Source organism: Equus przewalskii, chromosome 4 (genome assembly GCF_037783145.1).
Source record: "Equus przewalskii isolate Varuska chromosome 4, EquPr2, whole genome shotgun sequence".
NCBI lineage: Eukaryota > Metazoa > Chordata > Mammalia > Perissodactyla > Equidae > Equus > Equus przewalskii.
This window is the reverse complement of record NC_091834.1, coordinates 57,606,123-57,623,672: the sequence shown is the minus strand read 5'-3', so window position 1 is coordinate 57,623,672 and position 17,550 is coordinate 57,606,123. Positions and strand designations below refer to the sequence as shown.

The 17,550-nt window shown below is 46.4% G+C and overlaps 1 protein-coding gene across 9 annotated transcripts in view; it reads right to left on the bottom strand.

Annotated features, from left to right (window-relative positions):
- The window catches only part of SNX10 (sorting nexin 10), a 76,398-nt gene extending 60,070 nt beyond the window's left edge, over positions 1-16,328 (bottom strand). Inside the window, exon 1 of one of the 9 annotated variants that reach the window (XM_070616062.1) lies at positions 16,054-16,328. The gene's annotated coding sequence lies outside the window, so the exon portion shown is untranslated. The other 8 variants (XM_070616063.1, XM_070616064.1, XM_070616069.1 and 5 more) reach the window with 8 other exon arrangements.
- Positions 16,329-17,550: the final 1,222 nt, after the last annotated feature.

The window sequence follows — 17,550 nt, the reverse complement described above, 5'->3', positions numbered from 1 at the left end:
CATTCTGAGAAAGCGCTCATGGGAAGACCAGGCGCCTGCACAACCCCACCCAGACGCCAGTGGTGAGCTCTGGCAGAGGAAAGAGGACCCCCACCGTGTGATTAAAGGACAGGAAAAGCAAAGTGCTCTCAGATCTGCCCACCCACGTCCCAGAACCAAGGAGACCGAGAGCCAGGCTGCTGCATCCCGGGGAGGCCTTTGTCCTGGCAAACCAAAGGCCACCATTTACAATCAGAACTCGGCCCTGTCACAGACATTACCATGAACCCGCAAGCTGTCATCACAGAAGCTTTTGTTATCTGTCCCCACAAGAGCAGGGCAGGCACGGTGTCTGTTTCATCACTAGTTTTTACTGGTGGCTTGGCACAGTACCTGCCCGTATGTAGGTACTCAGTGAGTATGTAATGGATGAATGAATGAATGGATAAATGAATGAATGAATGATATCCTAGTCACAACAACCCTCTGAGGCAGGGAAAGTGTTGTGATCTCTCCTTCACAGCTGAAAAGAGACACTTAAGGGAGGTGATGACTTGCCCAAGGACAAACAGGCCAGGGCATTTTCTCCTACGACCATAATAAATCCACTCGTTATCACCTACCTGTCTCTTTGCACAATTTCACTTTCAGACAACGTAGCAGAGCAGAGGCCTTGAAAGACTGACGCTCCATCATCTAAATTGTTAGGGCATACAAGCAGAAGTAAGAGGAGAGGCAGGAGCAGAAAGCTCTTGGGGGTGTGGGGAGAAAGGAAGGCTGGCTGGGGGTCCCCTATTTCAGGGACAGAACCCTGAGAGGCCCTGGACATCCCAGATTCAGCAAGAGGAATCTGAGCAGCTGTCAGGGACGAGGGATTTCCAAAAAGCAGAGGGAAGAGGCAGCTGGTCTGGAAAATCCAGATTCCCTTTCTGCTTAAAGGGCCCCCATCTCAGGATCTTTCTCTCCAAGAACCCAGAAGATGCTGGTAGCTCATCTGCTCAAGAACCAGCCGCCCATATTGAGAGGCCACAGGCCCCATGTGGCCAAGGCCAGAAAGGAGCTGGCTTCTGAAAGACAAGAGGGACAGGCCAGGTTCACCTCCAGGCCTAGCCATCAGCCTAGCCGCCAGAGCCACACAGTCAAGGTTTCTGCTCTTCTCTCTGCAGGGACATGGAAGAGGCCAAAAACTGGCTTTGAAGAAGCAGATAACTATGAGTGTCCACACGGGAGAGCCAGCTATAGACACCAGAGTGTTCTCTCTCTAGGGACATTGAGCCCTGGTGACCTAGTACTGATAAGGTATTAGGCGGTGGCCCCTGAATCCAAACTCACCTGCAGGGTGGCACAGGGAGCACAGAGGGAGAATGAGGAGTAAGCATCTTGGCTAGAGGTCAGGCTGCTCAGGGTGAGGGGATAGGGAAGACAAGGCACGTGGGAAGAAGGTTCTGGAGTCAGGGCTCAGAAACTAAACCCACCTCCCCACATAAAGAAACCTGACCAGCGCCCTTACTGTATGTATTGTCATCTTACCTGCTGAATCCTCTAGGGCACTAAGTGGATACTCTTCAGTCCAGCTTCCCAGGCCAGCATCATCCATCCGGCTCCACACTCCTAAACAGCCATATTTTCTGCTCTCCACCCCCCAGTGCTCCCACCACTCAAGTGAGAGCCCTCCTCCTTCTCTCCTGGCAGCAGGCTGCTGTCCCCAGATGCCCCACCACCTCCCCCTGCCTCCCTCTGCCTTACCCATCCATCAGGGCAACATGTCAACAGCAAACGCTCCCACAGCCCCGAGGATGGTCGGGAACTACTCCAAGCCCTTTACACACAGTAACTTATTTACTCTACACAACAGCCCTTTGAGGAGGCATTATTAGTAGCCCCACTTTACAGAATAGAAAACTGAGGCACAGAGAAATTAAGTGGCTTTCTCAAGGCCCGCACAGCTAGTAAGCGGCAAAGCCAAGATTCAAACCCACCGTCAGCACCAGAGCCCTGCTCCCAACCAGCGAGCTGCACTGCCTCTCAGAGCACAGCTCAGACTGCTGCCTCCCCCTGAGTCTCCCCTGACCCCCGGAAGGCCAGCCCCTTGCAAATCTCCGTGCCACCTTCCACATTCACTCGGCGTGATGACCGCTAGGTTGTCTTCTCTCCCCTCCTAGATTAGAAAGCCCACAAGAGCAAGGCTTCGGGGTTACTTCTACTTCATCTTTGTATTCATTTCCTATTGCTGCTGCAACAAACTGCCAACAACTTAGTTGCTTAAAACCACACAAACGTATTATCTTACAGTTCTATAGTCAGAAATCCAACACAGATCTCTCTGGGCTAAAGTCAAGGCATCTGTAGGGCAGTGCTCCTTCTGGGGGCTCTGGGGAGAATCGGTTTCCTTGCCTTTTCCAGCTTCTAGAGGCCGCCTGCCTTCCTTGCTCATGGCCCCTTTCTCCACCTTCAAAACCAGCAACATATCATCTCTCTGACCTTCTTCTGTGGTCCCATCTCCCTCTGACCATCACCAGGAAGGGCTGTCTGCTTTTAAAGCCCATGTCATTAGACTGGGCTCACCTAGATAACCCAGGATAATCGCCCCATCTCAGGGCCCTTAACTGAATCGCATCTGCAAAGTCCCTTTTGCCACGCAAGGAAATATATTCACACATTCCAGGAATTAGGACGTGGACATCTTTGGGTGCCATTATTCTACCCACCACAATCTCTCTACATAAACCTTGAACACGGCGTTCCCCTGACAAGTATGGAACTGAATCCCCATCGTATTTCAGCCGCACCAGCCCCTAAATGCTTGATTATATGGCCCTTCCACTGGCCTCTGATTGTAATGCACATTAGTCTTGTGTCCCCAAACTGACCAAGAATTCTTTGAAGGAAAGTGCCTCTGCTTTACAGAGCCCCAAACTGTGATAGTGATAGCACATGGTGAACACATAAAGATGTTTAATAATATGAGAATCAAACACAATGCTAATGAATCTATGGCACTGGGTTCAATCCCTACTTCAGTGACTATTTTATTTTCTATTTTTTGCTTTGTATTTTATTTTTAATATTTTATTTTATTTTAATTTTGTATTTTAATTTTGTTTGTTTGGTTGTTTTTTGTGAGAAAGATTCGCTCTAACATCTGCCACCAATCTTTCTTTTTTTGCTTGAGGAAGATTAGCCCTGAGCTAACATCTGTACCAATCTTCCCCTATTTTGTATGTGGGATGCCACCACATCATGGCTTGATGGGTAGTATAGGTCCATGCCCAGGATCCAAACCCACAAATCCAGGCCACCAAAGTGGAGCATGCCTGACTTAACCATGACACCACGGGGCCAGCCCTTATTTTTATTAATTTTTAAAATTTAACACTTATTTCAAAATGTAAAAAATACAAGAGTGTGGAATAAAAACTCTCCCTCTTTCCCTGTGCTTGTTCTCTTTTTGTGGCTGCATACTATTCTACTGTATAGATACAGCATAATGCATTTCGCCAGCCCCCACTGATAGACACTCTCTTGCTATTATAAAGTGTTCAGTGAATATCTGTGGATTTATCTCAAGGATAAATTTCTATAAGTGGAATTTCTGAGTCAAGCAAGCCCATGTGAATTTTTTTTTTTCTGCTTTATCTTCCCAAACCCCCCGTACACAGTTGTATATCTTAGTTGCAGGTCCTTCTACTTGTGGATGTGGGACGCCGCCTCAAGGTGGCCTGACAAGCGGTGCCATGTCCGCGCCTAGGATCTGAAGCCCATGTGAATTATTAACTAGGACAGATATTGACAAGATGCCCCCCCAAGGGAACTAATACACATTCCCCAAGTGCGTGTGCATGAGTTCTGTTTTCCCACATCCTCCCTAATGTGGACGCTTTTCAAAAATTTTATCTTTGCTAATCCCAGATAGGTGAAATGTGGTGTATTTCAGTGTCATTTAATTGGTATTTTAAAAATTTTGTGTGAGGTCAAGTATTTTTCATATGTTTAAGAGCCATTAATTTATTTTATATGGATTGTCTGTTCATATCCTTTGACCATTTTCCTATAAAGTTCTTGTTCTTTTCCTTATTGATTTGTAGGAGTTCTTTATGCATTAGGGAAATTAACCCTTAATACATAACATGAAGTACAAATGTATTTTTCCAGTTTGTAATCTGTCTTTTGTTTTGCTTAAGGGGGTTTTGCTATGCTGATTATTTTTAGGTAATGAATTTTATCAATCTTTTCCTCATAGCTTCCAGGTTTTGCACCATACTTAGAAAGCCCATTCTTATGGCAAAATCATAAAAATATTTTCCTTTGGAATATCCTAGAGACTAGTTATCTATGAGCAGTGAAAAGGTCTCTTCTATGGTCATGAATTACATCTTCGCCACAATGTGTTATTGGCCATAATGTATACAAAAAAATTTAATCTTTTTAAAGTAACTTTCATTTTCTGATACTCCACAGTTTATAAAGCACTGTCCCATGACAGTCAGTGAGGCACACAGCACAGGACTCATTTGCCTTATTTTACAGAAGAGGACACCAATACCCAGAGAGGTTAAACGCTACCCAAAGCCACACAGTTTGGTCCAGACTCAAACTGAGGACTCCTGAATGCCAGAAGTTGTTCCCTCCTCTCCCCTACACTGCCTCTCAACAAAAGGACAACATTTGGGGCCACCCCCATAGCCGAATGATTAAATTCGAATGCTCCACTTCGGTGGGTGGCCCAGGGTTTCGCCAGTTCAGATCCTGGGCACAGACATGGCATCATTCATCAAGCCATGCTGATGAGCATCCCACATAGCACAACCAGAAGGACCTACAACCAGAATATACAACTATATACTGGGAGGATTCAGGGAGATGAAAAAGAAGAAGAAGAAAAAAATAGATTGGCAACAGATGTTAGCTCAGGTGCCAATCCTTATTAAAAAAAAAAAGGACAACATCCAAATGCATTAAAATCTCAAAGGACATCTCCAAAGTCATTTCTAAATAAATTCAAAGGAATGTGAATAATAAATTTTCTATTCAAAAAACAGTATTTCTTTATTTAAGTGGGTCACTCAGTGATCCAGTCAAACAGTGACTCATCCTCAAACGCCCACGCCAATGTTCTCACCAACTGACAGAATTCCATGTTCCTACAGTGCGCCTATGTAACACTGCATAATGTAATTGAAAAGTAAGAGATGTCAGTGTTCCAGACCCCAAGGCTGCTGAGTGGATCATGAAGAGCAGCGCTTCACAATTTGGGGAGGGGGAGAAGGTGAGGTATATCCAAATTACGGAGGGCTCTTTTCAAATCACACAGACCCCAGCCTTCCCCATCACCCACCCACACGAGCCCCACCCCAGGAGCACACCACACATGTCCCGTAGAGTATATTGATGATAGAAAGTTTTTGAAACCCACTGTTCTAGAGGAGAGGCTCTGTCTTTGAACAACCCCTATAAACCACACTCCCTTGGTTCTCCAACCAACCCCTTGTTGCAATTCTTCTGCACACTCTCTATGTCCCGTCACCCTAACCAGGTCAGTTCTGAAATTCCCACCTCAGGGTCTTTGTGCCTCTTGTTCCCTCTGATGCTCCCCTCATCTCCCCCACTCAACCCACCAACGTGGCTCCTTCCCATCCCGAAGGTCTTGGTTTAAATGCCACCTCCTCAGGGGTGCCTTCCCTGACCACCCACTAAAGCAAACTGCCCCAGCAAAGCTCTACCCTTTTACTTCCTCCTTACAATCTATCACAGTCTGCATTACCTTACCTATTAACCTATTTTCTTGTTTATTGTCTGTCCTCTCAAAAGTCCCATGAGGGCAAGGACCTTGTCCAAGTCATTCACGCTTTGTAATCCTAGCACTTAGCAGAGTGTCTGGCAGATAGGAAGTGCCCAACAAATTTTGGGTCAATTAAATTTGACTGAATTAGTCCCAGCTAATTTTCTCCATTTCTGCATCACCAGCAAGCTTCTAAGCAGCCCAACCATGTGGGCTGGGAGGATGGGCACAAGAACAAGGGCCCTGCTTCTCCTGCCAGCCCACCTCCTCTCGCTCATGGTGAATCATTCACCTTGGGAATGCTTTTAGCCAGCAACAGCCCAGAGTGGAATGTCTTGAAGGCCACAGGTCTTCCTCTCTTGTTTTCTAGCCTTCCTCCTGACCAAACTCCACTAGACTGTAGAGAATGAGATTGGGGACTAAGGTTAAAGCTACGCCATTAATAATCAAAAATAGCCATCAAACTAAAAATAACATTAACTATGTGCTAGACACTGTGCAAAGTTTGTAACATGAATTATCTCATCTAATCCTTGATAAACCCCAAGCCCCGTATTATTACCCCAATTTAAAAAATAAGGAAATAGTGCCCGAAGTCATGCAGCTAGTAAGTGAAGGAGCTGGGACCCGAACCCATGTAGCCAGACTCAGGAAAGCCCACACTCTTACTCACCACACAGTACCCTCTACATCTAACACAGCATCCAAGCTACCTCCTTAGATATAAATGCTTAAAACACAGCAATGAGTGGAGTTCTGCCTGTATATGAACCTGGGAAAAGCCAACAGCCAAACATCTGGAAACGACTTTCTCATCCTCCGAAAGGAGGTAATACTGAGAGAAGTGTAGTGCGTTCACATGACAGACCTCTGTAGGGTCATTAGCTATTAAAAAAACACCCTAATAATAACTAGAGGACACCGACAATTCAATTCAATAAGTAATCACTGAGAGCCTACTGTGTGATAGTTCTGAGTTTGGTGCTGACGAGGGGTATTTTTTTAATGGTTAAGTAACATTCCCTGAGTTCTAAGACCCAAAGATGCCCAGACATGGATATGAAACAGTTCACTTGTAACGCAAAGCTCACTGTATGTGCCAAAAGAAAGAGCAGATGACAGGGCCACAGGAAGGAAGAGAACAGAGAGGGAGAGGCTTCAGGGAGAAGGTAGGACTTGACAAGGCCTCGATGCTTGCATTAGGACAAGCAGAGAAAACAGGGCCAGCCTGGGGTAGTTAAGAAGAAGTACCACTTTCGGGAGCTCTAGGAGTCCAGCCCCCCAGGAGCGAAGGGCCTGCGCTGGCAAAATATCACAAGGAGGTAAGTGTGGAAAGGCTCTGATGGGCATTCTAAGATGGGGAAGTCCCTGAATGAAGAGAGGAGAAATACAGACTTCTATCCTGTTAGAAGGCAGGAATGTCCTAAGTGGAAGCCTGGCATGATGGCAGTGACTCATCTGGGAATGGGGTGGAGGATGGAGTGACAGGGAGAGAAATCACAGGCAGGGAGCTTCATCAGGGGCCTGCTGGGAAGCACCAGCCAGCAGCAGAGATCACTCAAGGTGGGCAGGGCAATAGAGAAACAGAGCCCAGAGGATTCTGGAAGCAGTGAAATTATTCTGTATGATACTGTAATGGTGGACACGTCACACATTTGCCAAAACCCATAGAGTGTACAACACCATGAGCGAACCTCAATGTAAAGTGTGGACTTTGGGTGATAATCAGTGCCAGCATAGATTCATGGACTGTAAGAACACATGTGCCATTCCGATGCCGAGGTTGATCACAGGGGAGGGGAGGCAGGCAGTGTATAAGCTCTCTGTACTTTCCCTCAATTTTGCTGTGAAACTGCTCTAAAAAATCAAGTCTATTTAAAATATATATAATGAGAGGGGCTGGCCCCGTGGCCGTGTGGTTAAGTTCTCGCACTCCTCTGCAGGCAGCCCAGTGTTTCGTTGGTTCGAGTCCTGGGCGCGGACATGGCACTGCTCATCAAACCACGCTGAGGCAGTGTCCCACATGCCACAACTAGAAGGACCCACAACAAAGAATATACAACTATGTACCGGGGGGCTTTGGGGAGAAAAAGGAAAAAATAAAATAAAATCTCAAAAATAAATAAAATAAAATAAAAAAATATATATATAATGAGAAAAATTTGGAAACAGGGCATGATGGGGAAAAGGGAACCAAGGGTGACTCACTGGCCAGGTGACTGGAAGACCCAGGTCACCAGCAGAACGAGGAAGTCGGAATGTGGGGGGGGGGCCTGTTTTTAGAGGTAAGAGAGAAAGCAGGTGAGTTCAATTAGGAAGAAGCTGGGATGATGTAGGACATCCACACGGACCAGTCTCCACACATTTGGAGAACATTTGGCGGCTGAGATAAGAAAAGGGTACAGGTACGCAAATTAGAGACAAAAGTCGGCATTAAATGTTCCTCTTCTAAGCTGAGGGATAAATTCTTTTTCAAAAAGGAAAAGCCTTGCAACACACTGGAAATAACAACCTTTCCACCAAGCTTGCCGCCTCTGTCACAAAGAATTGCCGCCAAGGAGGCAATTTCAGTTATTCTCGAGAACAGCAGCACCACAAATTGTGATCTACTGGTCCAGTTCCAATCTGCCCAAGGAGACATCAGTCCAGACATGAAGACTGGAGAGTAACCTGAGGACCAGCAAGAAGGGGGATTTCACTTTGGGGCGAGGAGTGTCCCCCTAAAAGGAGCAGGAAGAGAATGGGAAAAGCAGTATAGTTGTTCAACACCAAACAGCCTGGCTGGGAACTCTTATTCTGCCCTGTGCCGAGGGAAATTATTTAACCTCTCTGTGCCTCAGTTGCCTGATCTGTAAAAAGAGGATAACTTCCTACCTCATAAATCTGCTGTGAAGACCACATGAGGGAACGTGGAGGCATGGGCCTGGAGTGCAGTGTGTCAGTTGCTGTCACCATTCACTATCTGCCCTAGACTTTTCCAAGACTCCCGAGGGGAAAATGCTGAGGTCTCTTCCTCATGATCACAGATTCCTTTAAAAAGATTTTTCTCTTCAAGTCTGTTTTGTCAGAAGGGATAGTAACCTTTACAGGAGCGGAAGATTTTAAACCTATATGCTCCGAAATTTAGCCCACGCATGTAAAACGCACACCTTGGCCATTCCCTGGGGCAAATCATTTACCCGTGGATGTCCAGTGCCTGGCCTGAATCCAAGAAGGCTAAGATAAGACATACAGAAAGTCCTTTTACAAGGGAGTAAAATGCCAAAATTCCTTAAACTATTTGCCCGAAGTACTGACTGTAAGCCAAGGGCACGTGACAGGTGTCTGTCGACAGACTCAGTTTGGCAAACTTCTCAAAACAAAGGTCACAGTTTTTCAAGGTTTCCCAACTGTCAGGGAAATGAGTCAACTAGAAAAAGCCGGCATCCGGTCTGCCCTTCCTTGGCATCATTAAATTGATTTCCTGGTGTAAGAATTTTCAGGTGAGTTTGGGCAGAAGGAGCCTAGACTCTCAGAGTCTGATCATCCATAGACGGCTGATACAAAGGCTCCGTGTCTCCCACTCTGAGACGCCAGAACCCAGAGCATGGTAACACCACCCCCCAACCCAGGCGGCGACCTGGGGTGCTGGGGGAACAACTGCCTTCTCCCCAGCTCCTCCAAATGCCACTCCACATTAAGAAGGGCTGCTGTGTCAGTAAGAAAGGGAAGATAACTATCACGTAACAGAAAATTCTTTTTTGTGTGTTTGTATTTATAATTTCTAAGGACCATAGACTCCCCACATGTAAAGCCCCTTGTTCTGCTCCACACTTTGAATGCCTTGGGTTTGTAAGTTTGAGAGAGGAAGGGTGGACTATCCACAGCCATAGAGGGAAAAGACTCTGGCTCACATGGCTCTCGGGAAAGTGAGGAGGGGGGAGGGGCAGGGCTGAGAGGAGAAGAGAGAGACCCAGGAGCCGGTGGAAGGTCAAGAGCCCCGCACAGGGACTTCTCCACCAACCTAGCAAAGTCCACCAACCCAGCAAGCACGTGGTGGGGTGGATCTCTCCAGCAGTGAGGGGGTTACCCCATCACTATGTCAGGGCTGACACCACGGTGAAAGAGAAAGAACCCTCCCCTGCCACTCCCTGGGGAATTAGCAAAGAACCTGGGAGGGCGAGGAATTCCCCGGGCCATGGGCCTGTCGGTTCTCACCAAGGTTAATTAGTTCTCTAACGAAGAGGAGGCCCCCAGATGACACCTGGGTTAAAAGAGAATGTGTCTTTCTTCCCCAAAACTAGTAAAACATAGTCTGATTTTACTATTTAATATCTAAACACCACATTGAAAAGCAAAGAAGGAAGGGACATCCACCCCCATTTTGCTTGCACTTTGCAGGTCTTACAGGGCATCTGAGTTGTACCAGTGAAAGGCGACAAACTAGGACTGAAACAACCAAGCGGCAGTGGACAATGCGGCTGTGCCTCCCCCAGCCACACCCCCAGTGCTTTGAAACTGGTCCCCAGAAGGTCATGCTCGTGCATGTGACCCCCACTCTGACCCTCTCCTACCCACCCCACTCACGGCCATAGCATCAGTCTCAGCAGTGTATAGCGACAATCCAGTCCACATGGCAGGGCTGAGCAAACCGAGGGAGCGACATGCTCCAATTTATGTTCTTTAAAAGATTGCTCTGGCTGCCTTTGGGAAATCGGGCTGCAGGGGAGCAAAGCGGGACGAGAGACTTGATCCGAAGCTAACACGAAAGCGCCTTACAGCAGCCTGAGTTAACGGGGAGTTGGCAGGCGGACAGAATGGGACAATCAACCACAACCTTGAGATGGCTCAGGTGTGGATGAAGACGAAAAAGGGCTCCCAGGTTTCTGACCCGGACAAATGAGTGGATGGCAGTAAGAATATATTCAGATAGGGAAGGCTGGAGGAGAAGCTGTTGGGAGGGAGAGTGGGGAGCAGAGGAGGAATGACCAAGAAGCTAAAGAAGCTCAAGTTTCCAAGCCCGCATCTGCCCAGACGGCCCCTGTGGTCCTCACCTCACTTTGCATTCACAATGCTGTGTTCTTTTTCTTAAAGAGGGCCCCTAAACTGTCTAAGTGGTAGACCCTACAAAACTGGGGAGAGGATGATCAACAACGTTGGGCAAGTTAATTTAAATGTCTGGGACACATCCAAGGAGCTACAGTCAAATTCCACGTTAAATGTATAAACCTAAAGCTCACAGGAGAGGGCTGTGGACATGTGCATCAAGGAATTAGTGGTTTAAACCAGGGAATATATTTCTTAAGTGCAGTTTTTAACTGCACAGGTGGATAATATGAGACCTGGACTGTCAAAGCCAGAAAGCCCAAATTAGACATTTCCTGGGGTGGGGTATGCTGAGAAAATACCAAGGAAAGGGTAACAGAACTAGTTTTGCGCTACATTCAGGAAACAAAACTGAGAGATGAATGCTGATATTTTTTTAAACGCTTAATGACCACATAATACAGGGTAAATGAACTTCTGAACTGAGCGATTTTCTTGCTATATACTATTCTTGCCTTCAAGAATGGAGGCTGGGGCAAATCCTTGGAACAACTAGGAAAGCATGGCTGAGAAAAGTCGCCTGGAAATCCAGAGGACTGGGTCCTCCACACCAGGAGGCAGGACGGCCCTGTTAACACTTCAAGTCATTTTATGTCATTTTTTTTTTTATCACAGGCATTCTTAAGTATTGCTTTTTTTCAGTACTAGCTACTCATTATCTTGAAAAAATAAAAGATTTATTGTTTTGGCATTTTTTTTGTAAGTTTAAAATTATTTCAAAATTTAAAAGTTTAAAAAAAAATAGGAATCTAATGGTGAAATCCTCCATGCTATCATTCCCCTTCTAATTCCACCCCCCAAAGGTAATACAGGTAGCGGCACATCCTTCCAGACTCTTTTTTTTTTTTCTTTCAGAAAATAAGATCATGCTATACCTACTGCTCTGCATTTTGCTTTCATTTCCTAATATATTATAGACATTCTCCATATCAGTTCATTTATAGCAACTTCCTCCTTTGTTCAAGTAGGCAAGTATTTTTGAGGGACAAAGTCCTAGAAATGGAACTGATGCATCAGAAAGAATGCAAATTTTTGAATGTTATAAATACTGCCAAAGTGCCTTCCCAAAATGTTGTACCAATTATACTCCCCCCGAAAGTATCTGGTGACAAGCTACTTTCTCACACCCTCACCAATACTGAATGTTATCAACCTAAGCCAAAATAGTTGCATAGTTGTTTTTAATCCATGCTTATCAGATTATTAATGAGGTTAAGCATTTTTATATACATATATTACCTATTGACAGCCTTTGCCCATATTTCCATTGGATTATTTTTTTCCTATTGATTCCTAAGAGTTCATGTCTATTATAAATATTCCAACTATTTGTTTTACTACTTTGCCATCTGCCTTTTAACTTTGTGTGTGGCATCTTTTTCCTTATAGAAATATAATGTTTCATGAAGTTCGGTCACTATTTTCCTTTAGGTTTTCTGAGTTTCACTAAACCTGGTGAGGTCTTTCCTACTCCAGAGTTATTTTTTAAAAACATCTTATATATGTATATATATATTTTAATATCTATAATTTTGGTTTTGACATTTAATCTTTAATCTAAATAGAATTTACTTTTGTGAATGGTGTGAGGCATGGACCTCATTTTTTCCTGAATGGACAGCCAACTGTCCCCACACTTGACCACGGTCAGTTTTATCGTACACTTAGTTCCTATCTTTACAATGCAACCATTTCTGGACTTCTGTTCCCAGTCCTACGTGACATATTTTCATGTCAGGCTGAACAATACATTTCAAAATGTATTGCCTATTAGTACAAATCTGTTTTTCTAGGTAAACGGTATCAGTTTGTAAAAATTAAGTGGAAGTTAAAAGGCTGCCTAAACTACTAAAGGTCTCATAACCTATTAGTCTTCTGTAGTCACTGGAGCATCAACCATCGGCCAGGAAGCGTACTGCCCAGTGATTCACACACTACACAAGAAAGTTCAGACTTCATGGAATTTTGTTTGAATTTACAAATCTCTCGGCAAAAACTTTCCAACACTACAATTCTACCAAGAGGCCAGAATGCCCCTCTTGTGCCTCAACTAACGCATGTTCTGAATCTTTCCTCATCTTCTCCCCAATTTTTATCCTCCTGGCTCATATCTTCCAGAGTTGTGGATTATGATCCTAAATGATAGTAAAGTGGTTCCGCGAACAAGATGACATGCCAAAGGATGTTGTCGTTTGACAGCCATGTCCAGGAAGCTTTGCTGGTCTCTCACACACTGTGGCAGCCTAGTGGGAGTTGGGAGTCTTCTGGCATTTCATAACTTATTCACTTGGCACCATTTATTCTAAAGGGAAATACTGGGGTATGATGGAAAGAATGTGAGACTGGAAGTCAGAAGACCTGTATTTTAGTCCTCTTTCGACTTCTAATTAGCTCTGTAGTTCAAATTAAGTTCTTCTGCCTCTCCACTGGGCTTCAGTTGCCTCATTTGTAAAATGAGATTACTGGAATAGAACAGTCATTACCGACCTCTCTTTCCACTATCGGTGACCCTTTAAGAATCTAAAGTAAGCTGTGGATTCTCTCCCCCAGGAAAAACACACTTTTGCATGAGAATGAAATCATACATTGTCAGGGGGTTCACAGGCTCCCTAAAGCCCACCTCTGTATTCCCAAGGTCAAGACCACTGAGAGCTACTGCAAGCTTTTAAAAATAACAGAGAATACAACAGAAACATATACAGAATCACAAAACCTTAAGCAAAGGTGCATCATTTACAGAACTAAAAGCATCTCCTCTGCAGAGACTGGGAGGAGGGAGTGGCTACTCAGGGAGAAACTAATGAAAGTGCCAATTCAGAGTCGCCCTTGACGGAGGCCTGGCTGTGCCCTTTATATACCTCCATGGGGGAGTGGCAGACAGCACTCACTCCAGAGCCAGGCTGCCTAGTGCAAATCTTGGCTCCATCATTTACTACTTGTCTGACTTACGCTCTGTGCCTCAGTTTCTTCATTTAAAAAAAAAATGGGGTGGGGGATAAAAACAGGACCTATCTCAAGGATTGTTAATATCCCTAGGGTCCTTGAAATAAGGCCTGACACACACTAAGCCCTAAATAACTATTAGCTATGACAGAAATCTGAGACACATTTGCTGGGTGGTTAAAATTTTCAGGTGAGAGTTTAGAGAAGTCACAAATATCTTGATGCCTTAGTTTTCCCAGATGTAAATAGGATCTGCTTCATCAGTTAGCTGTGAGGATTGAGACAGCCACATAAAAACTCTTTTCACAATGCCAAGTGCATAATAAGTGTTCAATAAATGTCAGCTATTATTACCAATTCTGGGAGACAAGGATTTTCACTACCTTTTTAATTTCTCAATAAAGGATAAATCAGACTTAGAGAGGTTAAGTGCCCTCCTGATAGTTCCTAGGTGCCAAGATTTCAACTGCCAGGAGTCTGAAACCAGTTGTAACCACTACCTCGTACAGTCTCTTATTTGAACAGGGCTGAGAGAACAGAAAAGCTGATTCATACCTACTAGACTACCAAGAGAAAGAAAGAGGTCGGTGATAACAGTCCAAAATTTGGGGTATTCTCCATGGAGGTCAACCACAACTTTGGCCAAAAGCCCTTCTTTGCCACTCTTAGAAATGAAAGTCTGAAAAGGCTGGACCCTGGGCCAACCAATTCTAAGCCCTTCACCAGTGGTTGTTAAACCACAGCCCAGACACCAAAAGGAAAAAGAAGCCATTTCCCACAATAGCATAACTAACAAAGTGAACCCTTTAAAATGAAAGTAGAGACCCTAGGGCTGAGAAAAGATATCAAGAGTGCTCCAAAGTCACGGAAAATTGCTGTAGGAGAACACAAACGTTAGTCTTTAATTAATACACTTTTATTTGGAAAAGAATGAAGGCATTTATTGCTATTTTTCGGATACCAAGCTCCAGGAGGCCTTCCAAGAAGTTAAAAGAGGAAGTTGGTACCACAACCCACAGTGGTCGGGAGAGAAGCAGGCTGCCAGTCAAGAGAACCCTGATGATGAGCAAGTCCCCACTCTTTCAACATCCATCTCCTTACTAGTGTAATAGTAAGGTCGGAAGTGAGAATGCAACGGGCTAGCAGAAGAAACAGGACGATCAGTTAAACACAAGCCAGTGCTAATCACGTTACTTCACATCTTCATGTCCTTACAGGTATTTTATTTTTGTATATTCCAAATAGCCCCATTAGTCAATCTTAAATCTACCATTCCTTAAAAAGAAAAAAAGAAAAAGCCTTAGGAATAGGTATCACCGGAAGCGATGGACGAGGAGGCTGGAGCCTTCACCTCTCCTCACCTCCGCCGTGGGACTGAGGAGCCAACCCACCTCACCCTCCGGCCCAGCGTAGAGGAGAGAGTTTTGCGTTCCAAGTCTACACCGGCCGCCCGTCCCCGGCGGTGGGGAGAACTCTGCAGCAGTAGTCAGCAGCCCACCAGAATCGAGGCGTTCCTTCTGCTCCCGTCTGGGTGAATAACTGCCCTCCAGGGCCTCAGTTTCCCTGTCCTACAGGATCACGGGAAGGCCTCCTTCCTGCTCTAAATTGCTAATTCCATTATTCTTACAGGAAAACGCGTCTTGTAGAAATAGACGCCCTTCCTTTCAAGCATGCTCTACGTCCCCGTGGCCATGCCCCTCAACAACCCGCATGAATGATGCATCAGAACTGGCAATCAGGCTGTTGCTTTCACGTGGTACCAAACCTGGTAATCCCTCAACGTGGATTTTCTCGTGGGCCTTTTCCCTCAATCGCACAATTCCACGAAAAACCCCTGCCCACCCCTCCCGATTTCTAAACTCAAAGCTACCCTTTCATGAATAAAAAACATACCCGCCCATACCCGGCCTCGCGTAAGGTGCCACAGCACCTTTTCCGGCATCCAGGGTTCCATCTCTGCCCCACCCTCTCCCCGGGGTGTCTCTTTAGCCGTGACCCCCCTGGATCAATATGTTTCATGCCCTCCCCTGGCAAGCAAACCGACTATTTCGTCCTCCCCCGCACACCTCGGCTGCAAAGGAGGCAGCTCCCGGCTCCGCTCCCGGGAGACGCAAACCTCTTCCCAGCCCGCAGGGAGCGGCAGCTGGGCGCAGCGGGAAGGGCCTCGTGCCCCTGGAAAGGAAAGGGCGGCCGGCTCGCCCCCCGGTCGCGGTCCTCACCCCCGGCGGCGCGGAGAAGGCCTCCCCAGCCGGTCTCCTGTCACTTACGGGCGGCGACTCCGGGCAGAGCCGAGCAGCTCACGGCCAGCGCGCAGGCGGGCGGCGGAGTTTGCTGACTCAAAGGCGCGGCGGCGAGCGCCCAGGAGCGCCCCCGAGCGCAGCCCCGCGCTCCTCGCTCACGTCGCGGTCCCGCGCCCGCGCCCAGCCGGTCGCCCGGCCTCCCGCTGCCGCCGCCGCAGCCACCAGCACAGGTGCGGCCCCGCGTCCCTGGCCGCGCCAGCCCTCCGCCCAAGGAAGCCGAGGCGGCCCCGCAGCCGGCCGCTGGGGGGCGCCGGGGCGCTCCGGAACCCGGATACCGCCTCCCGCGGCCGCAGATCGGGCTGGGGGGGAAGTAGCCGCACGTGTCCAGTCGCCGAGCTAAGATGTGCAAGCGGCACCCTTTGGAATCAGCCCTTGAAAGCCACCTTGAGCTTGCTAACCCCGCCCCCTTAGTTATGGGGAGGATTGCTGAAGGGAGAGAGGGCTGGCCAGACTTTGTGATAAACGAGGATGGTAGAATGTAGGTGGTGGGCATATGGATGGGCACTGAAAAACTCAACTTTTCTGTATATTTGAAATCTTTCATAATAAAACTTTTAGGGAAAAGGTATGAGATCTGCCAAGGGGCCTGAATCAGGAATCCATTTCCCAAATGGCACCTTGAGCTGGGTCTGGCCCAGCTCTTTGCGTTGTTAAAAAACAAAATTCAACTGAGTAAATTTCAAAGATCTTTTTGGCTTATTCAATGATTCATGAATGAGGCAGCATCTCACCTAGCAGATAGCAGGAGCTCCGAGAAGCTGTACAAAAATGAAAGACTTTTATAGTCCAAAGAGGGCGGGACAAGGAAGTTACACTAGCAAATTTCGGATTGGTCGTGGCAAGGTCACTTTCCTTTAGGGGATGGCAGGGGTCTATCAGGAAGAGGACCTCACTGGTGCTGACCAGGTAGTTCTGGATTGACTGGTTTGAGCTTCCATTCCTGGGAGAGGCAGAAACTGTAGTTGAGTATTAAGTCTCTGTTGGGTGATTCCATTTTTGGCCTGTTGTCTCCTTTTTAACAGTCCGGAAAACTGCAACAATCACTTAAACTACTAATGGGTGATTACATGACAGAATAACAAGCGTAGCCTAATTTTTCATTTTTCAAGGATGAATTTTCCCATTAGACACAGCCAGGCTGCCAGTTACCATTCAGGGCCACTCCAAACCTAACTGAAAATGTACCCGTCTACCCTCCACACCTAAATTGGCTTTGCATAACGAAACTTCTAACTCTACAATGTTGTGTTTTAAGATCTTGGATCCTGAACTTGCATCACTGAATCTTTTTTTTTAGGAAGATTAGCCCTGAGCTAACATCTGCTCCCTATCCTCCTCTTTTTGCTGAGGAAGGCTGGCCCTGAGCTAACATCCATGCCTATCTTCCTCTACTTTATATGTGGGATGCCTACCACAGCATGGCTTGCCAAGCAGTGCCATGTCTGCACCAGGGATCTGAACCTG